We start from the raw sequence: 7,079 nt of genomic DNA on the forward strand, positions 1-7,079 counted from the left end.
ACTTTGATTTACCAAAAGGTGCGGGTTTTTCGCAACCCAAGAATCCTGGTATATTGGGTAGTGGTGATTAATATCTAGCGGTGCTAGGATTACTATTATATTGAATCGAGGGCGAGGTGAAACTCGTTTGATAACGTCCACAAGAGGAGTTCGAAACAAGGTTTTATTATTCGGAACCTAGCTAGTTGGAGTTTGATTACTCTATGAAAAATAAATAAGTGTTTCTTGCTAAGTCCACTCTTGGAGATAATAATATGTTAATTAATTAAGTCCATAGCACACATTGATTAATTAATAGACGTTTCCATCTTAAGTGCGGGAAATTGATGACAAACAAATGGAAACCCGGAATTCTTGTAATTTCGGATTTGGATGGGCAGTGCAATATTACTTCTGTAGTGGTTGCTCGTAATATTCCAATATAAGCTTATATTAAATTGTGGGTTCAATTTAATTAGTAAAAAGCTAATTGGGGGAGGCCATATCCAAATTCTTCCTTAGATCCCTAACTGAGCCCAATATGTGACTTAATATAAATAGGAGAATAAAGGAGACAGAAATAACACTTGTTTTTCTTAAAAAAATTTTGTCCCCCCTTATTCCAAGGAGAGGAACAATTTTTGTTCTCCCTCCGTGAGCAGGATTCTGTCGTCTTTATTTAAGTCCTAGTATTATGGCGAGATTTGCCCACACAAATATCAGTTTACAGTCTGGGATACCAGTAAGAAGATTCGAGGTCGAGTACTCAAGATCTTCACGTGGAGAAGACGCAAGCCATCTTCAATTCTTAAGTGAATCAGCAAGGTAAGTTGGCTTACTTCGTAGCAAGCATGTTTTAAGTATTATTTATGCTAAAGCATGTTTAAATTCAAATTATAAGTATGATACATGTGATAATTACGCGAATAGAGTTGGTATCAGAGTCAGTCTTTGGCTCTGATTATTTGGATTTAAATTTCACGAAATTCATGTATACATGTGTTATTTGATTACGAAGCATGTTCTTGGTGTTTAGTTTATTTGATTACGAAGCATGTTCTCCCACTTATACTGAAAGCGAGTTGAGGTCTTGAATGAGTCGGACTCCCATCCCTTCAACATGGCGTTCGAACGGTTTCACCGCCAATGCCTTTGTAAAAGGATTTGCCAGGTTGTTCTCTGACGCAATCTTGACCACTTATATGTATCATCTCTGCACTATATCCCTAATGATATGATACTTCCTCTCTATGTGTTTGCTCGCTTTGTGAGCCCTTGGTTCTTTTGAGTTTGCCACAACACCAGAATTGTCACAATAAATGGTGATGCTCTTGGGCAGATTCGTTACCACACCTAAATCCATAAGGAAGTTCTTGAACCATACAGCCTCTTTTGCAACCTCCGAAGCGGCCACATACTCGGCTTCCATGGTCGAGTCCGCGATGCATTTCTGCTTCACACTCTTCCAAATTATGGCTCCACTTCCTAAAGTGAACACATATCCAGAAGTAGATTTTCTCCAGTCTTGATCAGATTGAAAATCTGAGTCAGTATATCCCAAAGGACAAAGCTCGGCTGCATTGTAAACTAGAAGGTACTTGAGTATGTTCTTTACGGCAGTCCAATGTCCTTAGCCTGAATTCGACTGATATCTTGCCACCATACCAACAGCAAAGCAAATATCAGGACTTGTACAAAGCATAACATACATGAGACTTCCAACTGCCGAAGCATATGGAATCATTCTCATCTCTTCCATCTTAGATGGCGTTTTGGGGCACATCTCTTGAGATAGATGGATGCCATATCTAAAAGGTAAGAAACCTTTCTTGGCATCTTGCATGCTAAAACGACTAAGTACAGTATTGCTGTAGGGTTCTTGAGATAACCACAACATCCTCTTTTCACGATTCCTAAGAACCTTGATCCCGAGGATGTGTCCCGCGTCTCCCATATCCTTCATCTCGAACTGGTTCGACAACCAAGTTTGTACTGATGATAACATTTTTTTATTGTTTCCAATTAGAAGAATGTCATCTACATATAAAACTTAGAACACAACATTCCCCTTTTCAACCTTCTTTTAAACAGAGCTTTCATTTGAGCACTTTTCGAATCCAAACTTATTAACAGTCTGATCGAAACACCGGTTCCATAATCTAGATGCTTGCTTGAGTCCATAAATGGTCTTCTTAAGCTTCAAAACCATGTGTTCCTTGCCCTTCATGGCATATCATTCGGATTGTTCCATGTAGATGGTCTCCTCAAGACTCCCGTTCAAGAACGCAGTCTTAACGTCCATCTACCACACATCCCAATCCATGTAAGCTGCTATAGACAATAGAATCCGGATCGATTTGAGCATGGCTACCGGGGAGAAGGTCTCGTCGTAATCGACACCTTCCCTTTGGGTATACCCCTTGGCCACTAGTCTTGCCTTAAAGACTTTAACTCGTCCATTGGGTCCACGTTTACGCTTGTATATCCACTTGCTCCCAATGGCAGTACAACCTTTGGGTAGGACGGACAAATCGTAGACGTCTTTGTCTATCATAGATTGTAGTTCTGAATCCATTGCTTTCACCCATTCGCAATGATCGACATCTGCCCGCGCCTCTGCAAAGTTTCAGGGATCTAATACATTGCTGTCCGAGGAGTGATCCATAGATTCCCCAAACCAATGTATCTATCGGGCTCATAAGAGACCCTCCCACTACGGCGCGACACTACAATACTTGGAGTAGAAGTTGAAATTTTGGGAATTGTTTGTACACTAGGTACGAGTTCTTGGTTAATGGAACTTGTGACAGAAGTTAGCTCTTCAAGAGCCACTTCACTGCTGAGTTTATGATTCATTATATAATCTTCCTCTTCGAATGTCGCGTGAGTACTCACAATGACTTTCTTGTCTCGGAGATTATAGAATTCATAAGCTTTTGATCCTCTAGGGTACCCTATAAACACACATACCTCCGTCCTTGATCCCAGTTTAGTTGGATCCTTTTCCAATACATGAGCCGGACAACCCCAAATCTTGAGATGTGCTAGATTAGGCTTGCGCCCAGTCCACAACTCATAAGGAGTAGTAGGTACGGATTTTGACGGTAAGTTGTCTAAAATATGACTTGCAAAAAGCAAGGCATATCCCCAAAACGAAATAGTAGCCGTGTAAAACTCATCATAGACAAGACCATGTTAAACAAGGTCCTATTCCTTCTTTCAGCCACGCCGTTCTGCTGGGGCGTGCCCGGCGCGGTCAGTTGGGATTCAATTCCCGCCACCGATAAGTAGTCCAAAAACTCGGCACTAAGGTACTCGCCTCCGCGATCAAATCGCAGGCTTTTGATACTCTTTCCGTGATACGTCTCCACATATGCCTTAAACTCTTTGAACTTGTCAAAAGATTCAGACTTGTGGCGCATCAAATAGACATATCCGATTTTCGAGAAGTCATCAATAAAAGTGATGAAGTATCGAAAACCTCATCTTGCCTCTATTGACATTGGTCCACATACATCGGTACGAACGAGATCAGGTACTTCCTTGGCCCTATTGCCCTTAGTCCTAAAAGACCTCTTGGTCATCTTGCCTTCTAAGCATGTTTCACACTTATGAAAATGTTCCTTCTCTAGACATTTAATAAGGTCTTGTTCCACAAGAGAATGGATCCTCCTTTCATTGGCATGACTAAGTTTAAGGTGTCATAAGTACGTTTCGTTCATTGAAATTGAAGGTGCTTTTCTTTTCTTTGAAATTTCCGATGTTGTATTGAGTTCTGATTTGCGATTATTAAACTGTGTAGATGTGATAGTGTACAAATTGTTTTCCATGATACCACGACAAATATAAGAACCATCTTTCTTAATAACACAATTGTCATTAAAAGAAATCGGATATCCATCAAAAACCAATTTAGAAATTGAAATTAAATTTCTTCTAAAAGAAGGTATCAACAAAACATTCTTCAATAAAAAATCTATCACTACTAAAACGCAAATAAACGTCTCCCACTGCAATGGCCGCCACTTTTGTAGCGTCGCCCAGTTGGACTTCGATCTCACGATCATATAGCTGTCTTGTCACCTGCAATAAGTCATGATCAAAACAAATATGATCAGTGGCTCCAGTGTCTATGACCGAAGTATGAGTAGATGTCGAAGTCAAACATGACTCGACCACTAGAGCTTGGTGCATACCTGTAGCCTTGCCCTTTTTAGGACAATCTGGCTTCCAATGCCCCTTCTCTCCACACTTGAAACACTTCCCCAAAGGCTTCCTGTTAGCCTTCTTCTTCTTTCCCTTAGCAATCTTAGCTGTAACAGAGTCTGGTGCCCTCTTCTTTCCTACGCCAGGCTTAGAGCCAGAGGATCGGGGCGCCAAACTCAACATGGCTGCCTTAGCCTGTACCATAAGGTCCTCTGCCGACTGAAGTTCAGTCAACAACTCTTCCAAGGTGTAATTCCTTTTGTTCATCTCGAAGTTGAGCTTGAACTGCTGGAAGTTAGGGGGAAGACTCTGAAGGATAATTATTACTTGGGACTCGGGATCGATCGTCCCTCTCAAAACCTCAATTTGATTGAGGTGGCCCATCATCTCGAGGACATGGTCCCTCACTGACGAGCCTTCCTTCATTGTCTTCGACATGATACTCCGAAAGGCTTGAGACTTAGCCGTTCGATTCTGAGTACCAAAAAGATTCTTGAGATTCTGCATGATCTCGGCAGCCGTTTCCATGGCAGAATGCTGATGCTTGAGTACTGAAGGCATAGAAGCCAACATGTAGCACTTAGCCATCTCATTCGCCTTATGCCACCGTCTGTGTGCATCTCTGACTCCTGCCGCAGCATTAGCTGGCGGCACTGGAGGTCGCGGGGTTGTAAGTACAAAGCTGTACTCTTCTGCTGTATGAACGATGTCAAGTTTTGTTTCCATTCTATGTAATTTTGGTCCTCGAGTTTGTTTTCTTTAAGAATTGCAGAAAGAGGATTGAATGACATCTTGACGATTTGATTTGCACTGCAAAACATAGTATTTACTATTTGTCATAAACTTATGTAAGAAGTTTGATTAGATTAACCATAAAACTTTTAAAAACCATGCAACTGTAAAATTAAATTGTACCCTCCATAAGAGGTCAATACGCATTAAAATTCTACAATTTTACTGGTCACTTCCTTATGGATTTAGGTGTGGTTACGAATCTGCCCAAGAGCATTACCATTTATTGTGACAATTCTGGTGTTGTGGCAAACTCGAAAGAACCAAGGGCTCACAAAGCGAGCAAACACATAGAGAGGAAGTATCATATCATTAGAGATATAGTGCAGAGATGAGACATATAAGTGGTCAAGATTGCGTCAGAGAACAACCTGGCAGATCCTTTTGCAAAGGCATTGGCGGTGAAACCGTTCGAACGCCATGTTGAAGGGATGAGAGTTCGACTCATTCAAGACCTCAACTCGCTTTCAGTATAAGTGGGATAACATGCTTCGTAATCAAATAAACTAAACACCAAGAACATGCTTCGTAATCAAATAACACATGCATACATGAATTTCGCGAAATTTAAATCCAAATAATCAGAGCCAAAGACTGGCTCTGATACCAATTGAAGGGGTTGGCAGCGGAAGCGTGCGTTGAAACGGATCACATAAAAACTGATCTATTTAGCAGATTATTTAGATAAACTCTATTCACGTAATTATCACATGTATCATGCTTATAACTTAAATTTAAACATGCTTCAACATAAATAATACTTAAAACATGCTTGCTACGAAGTAATCCAACTTACCTTGCTGATTTACTTAAGAATCGAAGATGGCTTGCGTCTTCTCCACGTGAAGATCTCGAGTACTCGACCTCAGATCTTCTGACTGGTATCTCGGACTGTAAGCTGATATTTGTGTGGTCAAATCTCACCAGAATATTAGGACTTAAATAAAGACGACAGAATCCTGCTCATGGAGGGAGAACAAAAATTGTTCCTCTCCTTGGAATATAGGGGGACGAAATTTTTTGAAGAAAAACAAGTGTTATTTCTGTCTCCTTTATTCTCCTATTTATATTAAGTCACATATTGGGCACAGTCAGAGATCTAAGGAAGAATTTGGATATGGCCTCCCCCAATTAGCTTTTTACTAATTAAATTGAACCCACAATTTAATATAAGCTTATATTGGAATATTATAGTCAGCCACTAAAGAAGTAATATTGCACTGCCTATCCAAATCCGAAATTACAAGTATTCCGGGTTTCCATTTGTGTGCAATTTATTTCCCACACTTAAGATAGAAACTGTAACATCCCAGAATTTTGTGACTTTTATTTAATATGTTGATTTGGAAATTTAAGCTATGAAATTGATTGTTTCTATGTGATAAGTGGATTATGTGAAATAATTCTCGTGGGTGATATGGAATGAAGTATTTGATACTTTTATATTTTTACAGTGTTGGGAATAAATTAGATGGGATCATGCATATTTTTTTTCTAGCCAATTCATTGGAATTTTCGGCCTTCCTAATTGTTTAAAATGAGTATTTCATTTCTTGGATTTACTTAATGATCTTGGGATATTTATCCAAATTAAATCCAAACGCAATTATCCCTAACACTAGCCTATTCTCTTGGAGTTTTTGAAAATCCCCTATTTTTTTTATTAGGAGGATGAATTATTTCTTTGATTTAATTGGTACCTTATTGACTCCCTTCTTTTAATTAAATCCAATTAAATCTTGTCAAATTTTATTTCTTCAGCCAAATTAAATAAAGATTTGAAATAACTCCTTGGCTAATTAAGCCAAATTTTCGGCCTCCTCATTATTTTTGTAGAGGAGAATTTATTTGTTTCCTTTTGTGAGACCCTTTTTGTTTAAATTAATACCTAAGTCTAATTAATTGGAGATGTGAATATTTCCTTTTAATTCTCACCTATATCACACGCCACTATGCTATTATTTTTTTTCCTTATGCATTCCTCTTTAATTTTCGGCCCCCACCTTATTTTTCCTACTTGGAGATTTAATTTATTTTGTTCCCTTGTTTATGGAATGTTCATTGTTTTATTTCCTAAATTGTGGATCTATTTCTCTCCAAGT

Source organism: Salvia splendens, chromosome 21 (assembly GCF_004379255.2).
Source record: "Salvia splendens isolate huo1 chromosome 21, SspV2, whole genome shotgun sequence".
NCBI classification, from domain to species: domain Eukaryota; kingdom Viridiplantae; phylum Streptophyta; class Magnoliopsida; order Lamiales; family Lamiaceae; genus Salvia; species Salvia splendens.